This window comes from Wyeomyia smithii, chromosome 3 (genome assembly GCF_029784165.1).
Source record: "Wyeomyia smithii strain HCP4-BCI-WySm-NY-G18 chromosome 3, ASM2978416v1, whole genome shotgun sequence".
NCBI classification, from domain to species: Eukaryota; Metazoa; Arthropoda; class Insecta; order Diptera; family Culicidae; genus Wyeomyia; species Wyeomyia smithii.
In genome coordinates this window covers 253,085,831-253,097,844 of record NC_073696.1, presented here as the reverse complement: position 1 = coordinate 253,097,844, position 12,014 = coordinate 253,085,831, and positions in this window count along the sequence as shown.

Genomic DNA, 12,014 nt, shown 5'->3' with positions numbered 1-12,014 from the left:
GGTTTTATATGTTCCAGGAAGTGCTGGGAACTCCTTCTGGGACTTTAAATTTGCAAGCCCAGGAGGAGTTTGCTTCGGTTTTTCCGCTGCACTTTTGGGTTTGTTTGTACCATTCATTTCACTTTGGGAAATCTTTGGACCTTTTCGGGGAAGTTTAGGAGAGGAAATATTTTTCCTCTTTCTAGACTCCCCAGGATTGGCATTGGTTCTCGCTGGTGAATCGTCAGAATCGGTTTCATCAGAGGACAACAGATCGAAGGGGTTCGAAGTAACGGGAGAAGTAGTAACGGTCTTTTTCAGCATGTCAGCGTAGGAACGCTTTGAACGCTCTTTGAGAGACCGTTTTATTTCATCCCTGCGCTGCATGTACACCGCACATGTCGAGAGCTCATGCAGATTTTCCCCGCAGTGAATACACTTTTCAGCGTTAACACTGCAAGAATCTTCCGCATGAGACTCCCCACACTTGCAGTAGGCGGCTGTGTGGCCTAACTGCTTGCAATTCAGGCAGTTCATGACGCGGGGCACGTAGAGCCTCACAGGGAGACGAACCCGGTGGATCGAGATGTGACTTGGTAGTGCAGACCCGGCGAACGTAACTCGAAACGAGTCTGACGGAGTGTAAACTTTTTTGTCACCGACGAGCGATACCGACCGCAATTGCTTGCAGTCGAGCACCTTCACATCGGGACATGTGCTGTTCTTGAAGCACCCTTTAGCACTTTTCAATATACACTCCACGGAAAGACTCGAATCGGTCACGACACCGTCGATCTCCACATCTCTAGCGGGTACATAGACACGGTATTCCCGTGTAAAGAGCTCGGAGCAAGCTATATCGTTGGCCTCTTTAAGGCCATTGACCACGACACGGAGCTTGTTCGGCCTGATTTTAGAAATCTCAGTCACAGCTTTATAGTGTGACGTCAGGTCTTTCGAAATCTGTAATATGTTCAATGATTTCGATTTCGGCCCTGCTTTAGGCCTGAGGTAAACTGCCACTGGAAGCGTCGATCCGTCTGGATACAACCTGACACGTGAGGGAGCTGAAGAATTAACAGTAGAAGGAGGGGCAGGAGGGGCAGGAGGGACAGGGTCGGGGGGATTCGAGGATGGAGGTGCGGGAGGTGGGGGATCTACATCCATCGCGCTAAAACTAGCGCGCCGATGGGACAGACAAGAAGCACGTACCTTCCTTTCCTTTTCTCCTTCGTGTTGGATAAACGTCCACAGGAGTACACTGCACTCACCACCAAATCGTTCGACAGCAGGCAGCTACAAAGCGACACAGTTACACAAAGGCACTTGACCTTGAATGCGAAACAGCAATCTAAACAAAAGACACCGGGCCCGGTCAAAGAATGCCAGCACTTGTGCATACGTTTTGAATTTTATCGGAGCGAATTCGAAACACAACCGATGCTGCTGCGTGTTCGGCACAGAATGACAAAAAGCTGTTAGCTAACTTTGATATTGAATTATAATCGACAAAAAAAAATTTCGTCTGGTATCATTTTTTCGAAAGTTTTTACGTTTTCCGTAATTCTTGATCGATTTGGAAGCAATAAGACCTTTTATTTCAGAATTCCTTTAAGCACTTGTAACAAATTTTAATCTTTTTATGGTTTTCTTATTTTCCCAGTGTTTCTCAACACTCAACAGAACAAATCAGTTTCAGTGATGCAGGAAGATAATTTACTCGAACAGATAGACCAATGTCTTTCGGTTGAGAATTTCGACACCAAACCAGTAATGGATTTACCAAAATTAGCTGAGCAAAAAAGAGCCAAAGAAATTTTGAAAACCACCTTAAAATACAAAAACAGGCGGTACGAGGTCGGATTGCTATGGAAGCCTGATCATCTTAATTTTTCGTTGAGCGAAGATAACGCTGTTAAGGCGTTGAACAGATTGGAGAATAAATTGAAAGAAGAGCCAGCACTAAAAAAACGAGCGAAAGAAGTGATCAAAGACTACGAAAGAATGGGTTATGCTAGAAAACTTAAACCAGTGGAAGTGATTGATACCAAGAATCAAATTCATTACCTACCATATTCTATTAAAATGTACAAAAATCAAAACAACGAAAACAAACCGGAACCACGATTTGAATTCAACGTAACAGAATTCAACTCAGCGCTGTTGCCAAAACCCGTTATAACCCCGACACTGTTTGGTATGCTAATTAGATTCCGCGAAGGAAAGCTTGTAGTGTGTAGGAATATGAAGGAAATATTCCAACGAATTAAAATTCGTAAAGCAGATCAATCTGCACAAAGATTTTTATAATGTGATTGCGATCAGAATCGAGATCCTGATGTTTATGTCATGCAAGTTATGATAGCCGAATCAACGTGTTCGCCGTTATGTGCTCAAAAAGCCAACCAACACAATGCAGAGCGTTTAAGAGATAAGTATCCTCTTGCGTTATCATCGATTTTAAAACAACATTGATGATTATAAGAACAGTTTTCGAACGCTCAAAGATGCTCAGCAAACCATTGACCAAGTCATGAAAACACACGATGAAGGTGGATTCTGCATTACACAGTTTAGCTCGAACAGTAAGAAATTACTAGAAACATTACCGAAGGAAAAAGTGGAAAAGAACAAGTTGAAGGTATTTGAAGGTGGAGAATCTAAAATTGTAGAGGTGTATTGGGAAACTTTGAAAGACACTTTCGAATATCAAGTAAAGTTAGATAGGCTCCCCATTGAAGTGATGCGCGGTTCAAGAAATCCGACCAACCGTGAAGTAATTTCATTTGTCACGAGTGTGTCCGATTCTTTGGGATTAATATCCAATGTGACAATCCACGGAAAACTACTCCTTCAGGAAATGCGTGAGGAAACGATCGAATCGGACGCACCCGTTTCTGAACGGCTACAGCTGAGATGGAATTCATGGATAGAAAGTTGCAAATCTATTAGCAACCTTAGTATTCCGAGATCTTTCATGGGAAACGCAGGATCACAATTTGAGCTACACGCATTTGTAGGTGCGTCAAAGGAAGCTTTTGCAGTGGTAGTTTATGCAAGAACCATTATAAGCGGCCGTCCATGTGTTCAAATAGTCGCAGCAGAAGCCAGAGTCGCTTCCAAAAAAGGGCTCACGAATTCTCGTTTGCAGTTACAAGCAGCTTCATTGGGAGGTAGGGTAATGGACACTATCAGGAAGAAAACCCGGTTGAAAGTGACTAAACGCACGTTGTGGGTAGACTCGAACAGAGTACTCAAGATGGTAAATTCAAAACTTTGTGAATCTTCCGATATATCTACGGTCGATCAATGGAAATGGGTATCACCTAGACAAAACCCTGCGAATGAGGCAATGAGACAAATAAGTGCCATACATATTTGGACGTCAGGTCCCTATTTTCTGTAATCGCCTGATACGGCATGGCCTCAACAACAAAAAAAAAAAACAAGCATCAAAGCAAATCCAGTCTTCGGCTTTACACGATAGAGCCTTCAGACGCACTACAGTTGACTACTTCGGACCATTCAAGGTTTCGATTAATGGATCTAGTGAAGAGCGGTATGGTGTAATATTTACATGCCTATCAACGAGAGCAATGCACATCGAGCTGGCAGACAAAATGAATGCCGAGGCATTTTTCTCGTGTTTCATGAATTTTCGAATTCGTAGGGTTAACGATCGCACCTATATAGTGATGATGGCAGCAATTTCGTTGGAACCGAAAAAGTACTACTTGAAGTAGTAAAAAGTATCAATGCGAAAATGAAAGCAGGACAAGCAACGGATTTAAAATTATCATGGCAACTCCATTCTCCAAACATAGATGTAGCAAGGCAAACGCTAATAAAAATTATAGAAGAAAATATACTGAAAATGATTGAGTCCCGTGAAAATAGACCACCAAGTGTAGAAGATCTGAGTACAGCATTGATTTATGTTGAATATTTCCTAAATTCACGACCTCTAACACATGTTCCTTTACGTTGCGAGGAAGACGAAGTAATAACCCCATACCATGCATTAATTGGTGAAGCCGCAGAAATCCCACCATTATGCTACAGATACGACATATTGAGCAGAAACATTGCACATTACCCATACAGTATGCGAAGTACTTTTGAAAAAAATGGAAGTCAAAATACTTACCGTTAATAGCGCAACGTCCGAAAGAAAACAAATCGCAACCCATCCAAGTTGACGATATCGTATTGATAGCCGACCCTGATCAAAGTGAATGGCTGAAAGGAAAGGTGGAAGAAGTGATGGATCACCACAGGACATTGAGGATCAGAACGGCACACATGGTGTATCATTGTGCCGCTACAAGTTGTGCAGTAATCGATGTATTTAAAGGACGTAGAACAGATTGGTAACCTCAATGGCATTTGAAAAGAATGCCGCGAGCAGAAGGAAGAGAAAAATTTTACCGCCTGCGTGGACTACTGATGGACTTACTGCATCAACGAAATACGTTAAAATGGACCAAAGCAATCGGGAATACGGCATTGGAAGACTATCACTCCAAAGGATTGGAAATAACGGACCGGCTTTATGAGATCGGTATATTATTAGTATTATTTTTTTTTTGAATAAAGGAAGTATCTTTCACATGTAGTATAAAACGTCTGAACGTCTGGAGTATAATATCATAAAACAGGGTGTCAAGCGCCTGGAACACCTGGTATTATCAGGGAATTTGTCGAATCGAATAAAAATCATATAAAGTGATAGCGTGAAAATTCGAAATCAAATTGAAATAGGAAAAATAACTTCTTCTTTAAATACTATTGACGGATTTCATCCCAAATCGTCTCAAGGATTGGCAGCACCCTCTCCGAATTGGTTGAAACTTTTTGGGTGTGAAGACATCACCTAATTAAGCATCTCTGCATACTTACTTTCTCCAAAATTAGTCTAGACTGTCTTCCGAAAAGGGCGAAACTTTTTTTGCCGATTTTTTGTAAATCAATATAATTAAAAAAAAACGGTAAATTCTACAAAAAAGGGTTCTACAAGTAACTTCTAGGAAATTGTCTGAATTTTCATAAAAAAATATGGAAAAAATTATATATCAAGTCCTACACTGAAAAAATGCAATTTAAACACAAAACATCGATTTAAAAAAAATGGTCATCTCCGAATGGGCTAAACAATCTTTTAGTGAAAGACAACATTGTTGGCTACATTTCGTTCATAGATCGCAACTTGAGCATATTTAAAGAAAAAAAGTTATTCTCAAAAATAAAAAATTAAAATACAAACTAAAACTAAGGTATATTGATTTTTCAGTGTAAAACAACCTCATAGAATGAAATACTTGTTATGTTTTGATTATTTTAGTTTTAAACAATTTAAAACAAGTAAAACTCAATGCCTAATTTCAATATATTATGTGTATGCATGTACCTAGAGTTCATTGTATTACAAATGTGAATGCTTCTCACATTTTATGAACCCACCTGATAAATTTACCTATGAAAATGGTGTTAATGTGGAAGAAAAAATCATTTTTTTTTACTTTATAACTCAAATGTTTTATTTTCAAACATAATCACTTAGCATCTATTTCTAACCACTACTAAATACAGTAAATTTTTTGGGTCATCTTCTGAACTAGAACATGGGGATTGGCGCCACGGTCGTTTGCAGCTGGTTTTGTCTTCGTTATTGCGTCCGAAGATGTCGCGTTTTGTCGTGATTCATAATACGTGGAGGGTATAATTCATGTTGTAGTCATAGTTGAGAAGCCTTCGGTTAGAATCCAGTGTGTTTAAACCCTTTTACGAATGAAAAAATTGATGAACACTGCTTTGAGAAGTGTAGAGTCAATACTGTATCGGCTCGTAAAAAAAAGCTAATTTTAGTGGTGCAATTGGAACTACCGAATCCCGTGTGATAGAGGAAGTGAACATTAAAACGATGCGGCTAAGTATAGTGAATATGCGGGAGGTAGATTAAAAGTGATATTTTTGTTACTTTCAAAATTGTTCATGGTTAGAAAGTGACAATTGGAACGAGCGTCGCTTGCTTTCCACATCAAGGCTTGCATGAAAGCTTGTGTGCAGGTCCGAGTGGACAGACAGTGCTGCTGTTTCCACCGTAAATGGAGCAAATGCATTGCAAATAAATGTCTTTTTTGCTTAAATTTTTTAAGTTATCATTATTATTTTAAGTTAAATTTTCTTATTGTAGCAATTCCGTAGGCGACCGATCAACACATTATCTATTACAAGTTTAGCAATTTGTCATCAGATTACATACATAGAGCTAACACGGTAGAGCTAACACCTTCTAGAACCCGAAACTAAGATAGTTACAGAATTGAAATATAACTTCAACTGTCTTTTTTCACAATATCACTGCCAGACAGTGGGATCTAGAAAGGTTCCACACACACACATCTTCTGAACTAGAATATCTCTTAATTGCTATTTGATTATTACTTAAAGGTACAAAACTATGAAATTTCTGTGTTCCAGGTATAGGTTTTTCTTGAATAATTCTTCTAGTTCCTCTGACATTTTTGTGTACTGTTCTTTGCATATGTAGCAGAAATTTAATTTAGTTATACATTTGTCTGTTTGTTAATCTGCCCAGTCGTAAAGTTCTCTTCAAGTTTTAATAGTATTTCCTTAACAAGAAACACAGATGTGCATCGATTCTTCCAGTTGGTGGTCATAACCCATGGACCGTATTTTTTCTATTATCGTTGAAGATAAACTGCGTGAACCCTTACGGCTGCACTTCTTATTGCCAACAGCTGCACAGCATTTCGAATATTTCAGCCGTGATATATCCTTTTGATCCATGATAACAAAACTTAGTCGAACTTCTCTTCACAATTGCTATAAGTTGATTGAGTAGCGTTGTTATTTTATCAAGCTTTTAAACAGAATCGTAACGTGCATACATTAGGGCGCCAATCATCGTATGGAAAAAAAGTGACCAGAAAATTTCAAAAAAAACCTCATACAAAATGTTCACCTGCTCGAAAAAACACCCTGTGCAAAATTTCAGCTCAATCGGACTTAAAATGGGATGGCGCAAAGCGATTGAAGTTTGGCTTTTTTTAAAACCGAAAAATCACCCAAGGGGGGGGGGGGTACGTGAAATTTCGGTTTCGAATTTTTTTTTGATGCCAAATGACTTAAAAACGCATGAAACGTCTAGAATTGGTGTCGTCTGAAAAAATTTTTTTTTGCATAAATTTACTCTCTCGAAATAGCTAGTGTAAAAAAATAGACTAGTGATCAATTTCAAAAGATAAATTCTAAACATTTTTAACTCCGCCTTCCACAATTGAAAAAACGACTAAGTCCCAGAGAGTAAATTTTTGCAAAAAAAAAAAAATTTCAGATGACACCAATTCTCGACGTTTCATGCGTTTTTAAGTCATTTGGCATCAAAAAAAAAATTTCGAAAACCGAAATTTCACGTAACCCCCCCCCCCTTGGGTGATTTTTCGGTTTTCAACACAACATAACAAGTATTTCATTCTATCAAGGTGTTTTACACTAAAAAAATTATATACCTTGCATTTTAATTTTTTATTTTAGAGAGTAACTTTTTTTCCTTAAATATGCTCAAGTTGCGATGTATGAAAGAAATGTAGCCAACAATGTTGTCTTTCACCAAAAAAAATTAAAGCCAATTCGGAGATGACCTTTTTTTTAATCGATGTTTTGTGTTTAAATTGCATTTTTTTTAGTGTAGGACTTGATATATATTTTTTTCCATATTTTTTATGAATATTCAGACAATTTCCTAGAAGTTACTTACAGAACACTTTTTTGTAGAATTTACCGTTTTTTTGAATTATATTGATTTACAAATATCGGCAAAAAAAGTTTCGCCCTTTTCAGAAGACAGTCTAGACTAATTTTGGAAAAAGTAAGTATGCAGAGATGCTTAATTAGGTGATGTCTTCACACCCAAAAAGTTTCAACCAATTCGGAGAGGGTGCTGCCAACCGCGGGTTCATTTGGCGCGAAATCCGTGTATTGAGATCGATTGAAAAACTCAACATAAAAAAAATCATATTTTTCTTTATTGTGTGTTGTTATCAGAGCGTTATGAACTCTTTATTAGATGTTGGTTAAAGAGAGGGCATGGTGTGAAAATAGTTCTTGCAACGAACAATAAGGCAAAGCCAAAGTTAAGGATAGTATTCCAATTACTATTTCGATGGAACAATTGCCCTACTGGGAAGCCGCAAAATACAGGGTGTTTGGTTCCTTGTTGGGAATATTTCAGGGGCCAATAGACTCTTCTACGCGTATGTCTCAACGTTAATCTACTCGAAGTTTTTTAACTTTTAAGTGTCTTGGATTGCTCCACCATAAAGTGGCTCTAACTTCAAGTGTATACCACTCACAATTCTTTTGGTTTTATTTGAGAGCTGAAAAAATGGTCTACTATATGCAGCTTTTACTTTTATAAATAAATGTAAAAATAACATTCTGCCGAAAAATTAAAAATACTACGAACAATCGAGAATTGAATACGGACCGGAATGATTGGCAACGACCTAGGCGACGAAATAAGGACGACGATTGGAAGCTCGGTACAAGAAACTGTAGGTCACTAAGCGTCCCGGGTGGCGACCGGATTCTGCTGGATCAGCTAGAACACCGCCACTTTGACATAGCTGCGCTCCAGGAGCTTTCCCGTAAAGGAGAGAAGATACGGAGGATTTGTAGTCGCAGGGTACAGTACTACCAGAGCAGCGGCACAACCAATGAGCTTTATAGTGCTGGGCAGGATGCAGAGTCGTGTGGCAGGCGATCAGCGACAGATTGTGTTTGTTGAGAATGAAATGTTCACTGCCCTCACGAAGGAAGACCCGATATAGAGAAAGAAGCGTTTTACGCACAACTGGAGAAAATCTACGATAGCTGCTCGCGTTGAGACATCAACGCGTATATCAGTAGGAAAGCCACAACGACGGCAGTCCGAAGTGCCTTGTTTTCCCTAACGGACATCAACAAAACCACCTTGAGATCACCTGACCAACATACAGCAAACCAAATTTACCATGTTCTCATCGACGGCCGGTTCTTCTCAGACATTACAAACGTACGCACCAATCGCGGTATCCTTGCGCTCAAAACTGTCAACCGTATACCACGCGCGACATCGCCGAACCCCGCGGCTCAACATCAAGCAGCTCCGGGACCCCCAGACTGCGGAGGAAAACGTGCAACATCTAGGTACTACCCACGGCGAAGGGGCTTGGCGCATCGCCTTTCGACAGCTATCGGGAAGACCGCCAAGGCGACACTAGGGGTGGAAGCACCGAATGGTAGAAACGACTGGTATGACGGAGAGTGCGAGGCAGCGGGAAATGAGAAGAACCGGACCTGGGCGATATACCTGGGCAGGTCAACGAAAGAGAACAAGACCAGTTTTTTTTTGTATGCCTGAAAGGCATTGGGACTAGAAGAGCCACTGCGACTTTCATATAGATTATCTTTTGTGGCAGGCCCTGATTGCTGTACACAGATTACGAGGTACCCGTACTCATTGATGGAGTAGGGTTAGTTGGTGATAATTCTTTGCCCCAATTTGGTATCGCATAGTCAACTAGACTAACGACCTTTTTGGGATTAGAATTCCATATTCCAATATTCCATAAATTCCATATTGCTGTGTTGATCCTTGCTTTTCGAAGCAGTCAGCGTTTTCATTGCCCTCGTTGTCACAGTGTCCAGGTACCCAGTACAGTAGAACTTGATTCTGCCGGGATAGCTCTCGTAGTGCCGCGCTGCACTAGCTAAGGACGTGCATTTGGCAGACCTTAGTGCTATTTGGATCCTATTTTTGACCCATCTGAATAGAAACAGATGATGCCTGATGGAAGTGCAGGACCATCTCTAGTCCACATGTGGTGATTGGCTTCGATCACCTTATATGGAACGTCAAGATTGTTCTGAACCGCCATGCAGTCTGATACTGCGGTGACTAAAGGTGTAAGTTCAAACTCCCTTAGAATGCGAAGATGACCAACCTGGTCACCTTCGAATACTGTTTTATTTCGTTAAAACCTTACTGCACCAAGTTTCCTCCGTTTGATGAAGGGGACAATAACTGTTTTAGTGGGATTAATGTTCAGCCACTTCTTAGTGCACCAACCCGGTTCGACAATGTTGCGTCACACTTTCCGCGAATTACGAGGACAATATCATCGGCATAACCAACGATCTCATAGCCAAGCTGGGTTAGCTTGTTCAATAACGCATCGATCACCTGGGACCAAAGCAAGAGGGAGAGGACTCCCCCTTGTGGGTAGCCTTTCGTCGCCGCGCTGACCGTGATCGAAGCATCTCCCAATTTAGTTGTTATTTCCCTGCTCGAGAGCATATTCTGGAACCAGTTCATTTTAGTGTTGTCAACTCTAACTATGCCATGAAGAGCAGTTTCCGTCGATTTGCCAGGTTGGTAAGCGTGCTGATCTTTATGTAGTGAAGAGTTCTTGAGAAACTCATTGCGTATATGGTTGTCTACAATTTTCTCCATCTACTTCAGGAGTGTCGATGTGAGGTGATGTTTTGTCTTTTTTCCCTACCTTCGGTATAAAGATCACCTTGACTTTCCGCCAGCTGCCTGGGATATAACCCAGGGTGAAGCTTGCGCGGAACAGATGTATCAGTTCAGGCATTATGACACCATCTGATTTTTGTAAAAAGATGGGTAGAATGCCATCTGGTCCAAAAGACTTTATTGGTTCTAAGGAGTTTAATGCCCAATTGAATGAAGCCTCCGAGAGAGCAGAATCGAGTCGTTGGGCGCTGTACGCCTTGTCCTCGGACGCTGCTGCTCCGATGTCTGCTGTTCGTTAATGACAGTTGACTCAGGGAAGTGCGTGTTCATAAGAATCTGCAGTGATTCCCTAGGTGTTATGGTAAGACTACCGTCCCCTCTTTTCAACTGCCCTAGACCATTGGTGTGGTCTACTGACATCGCTTTCTGGAGTCGTGAAGCTTCGGGCAACGTTTGAATGCCCTAACAAGGCCAGTTACAAACAGGCACGAAACATGACCACGACTCTCAAACGAAAGAAGCGCCAGCAAAAGGATCATGAACATAAGAAACTGGAGCAGCTGTGCCGTGCCAATGATAAGCGGAAGTTCTATGAGAAGGTAAATCAGTCTCGCAGAGGCCTTGTGCCACAAGCCGACATGTGCAACGGAGCGGATGGGAACCTTCTCACGGATGCCAGTGAGGGGATGATGATGATGGTCCCGCCACATACCCCTACAAAGGCTTGAGCTGGACGATTTATCTATAGATATTTAATGTAATCACAATTTCAATCAGTTATACAAAAAAACGAACTGATTCCATTTCCAGATATAAACTTCTTCAAAAACTGTTTACTTGATTCACATCGGTAAAGACGTTTCAGTCAGACTAACCACAACTACTTCATGTATATTCTCTAAAAGAATCCATTTATATCTGACTTCCGCGCGCGAGGCTCAAACTTATGTAGTCACTTTCTATCATTTTTTTTAAGCTACAACAACATAAAGGAAAAAAATCCATCATCACCACCGCGACGAACACAGTAGTTTGGTCATTATATGTTAAATAAAAGATCTAATATAAAATATAAATAAAATTTTACAACACAATCATATCCGTTCATAAAAAACTTCGTCAGTTACAGGCTTCAATTAAACAATCAATAAAGAAAAAGGTTTCCAGAAATAAATATTTCATCCAAAATAAATCCGTTGTTTAAACTTCGTCATATAAAAAACTCTCGTCATTATTAAAAGCTTTATAAGTTTCGTTTTGTACAACAGAAACTTTCACGTGTGAAATACATTGTCTCTTGAATAGTGTTCGACATCGGAACGAAAACGTTGGGTCCGCGTTCCGGTCCGGTCCGGTCCGGTAAAAAATCGGAACTAGCTCGTTCCGGTCCGGTTTGGGTCCGGTCCGATTGGCTTCGTTCCGGTTCCGGTCCGGAGTCCGGTCCGAAGTCCGGGAACAAAAGTTGCCAGTTTTTTTCGAGAGCGTTATTTTAGTA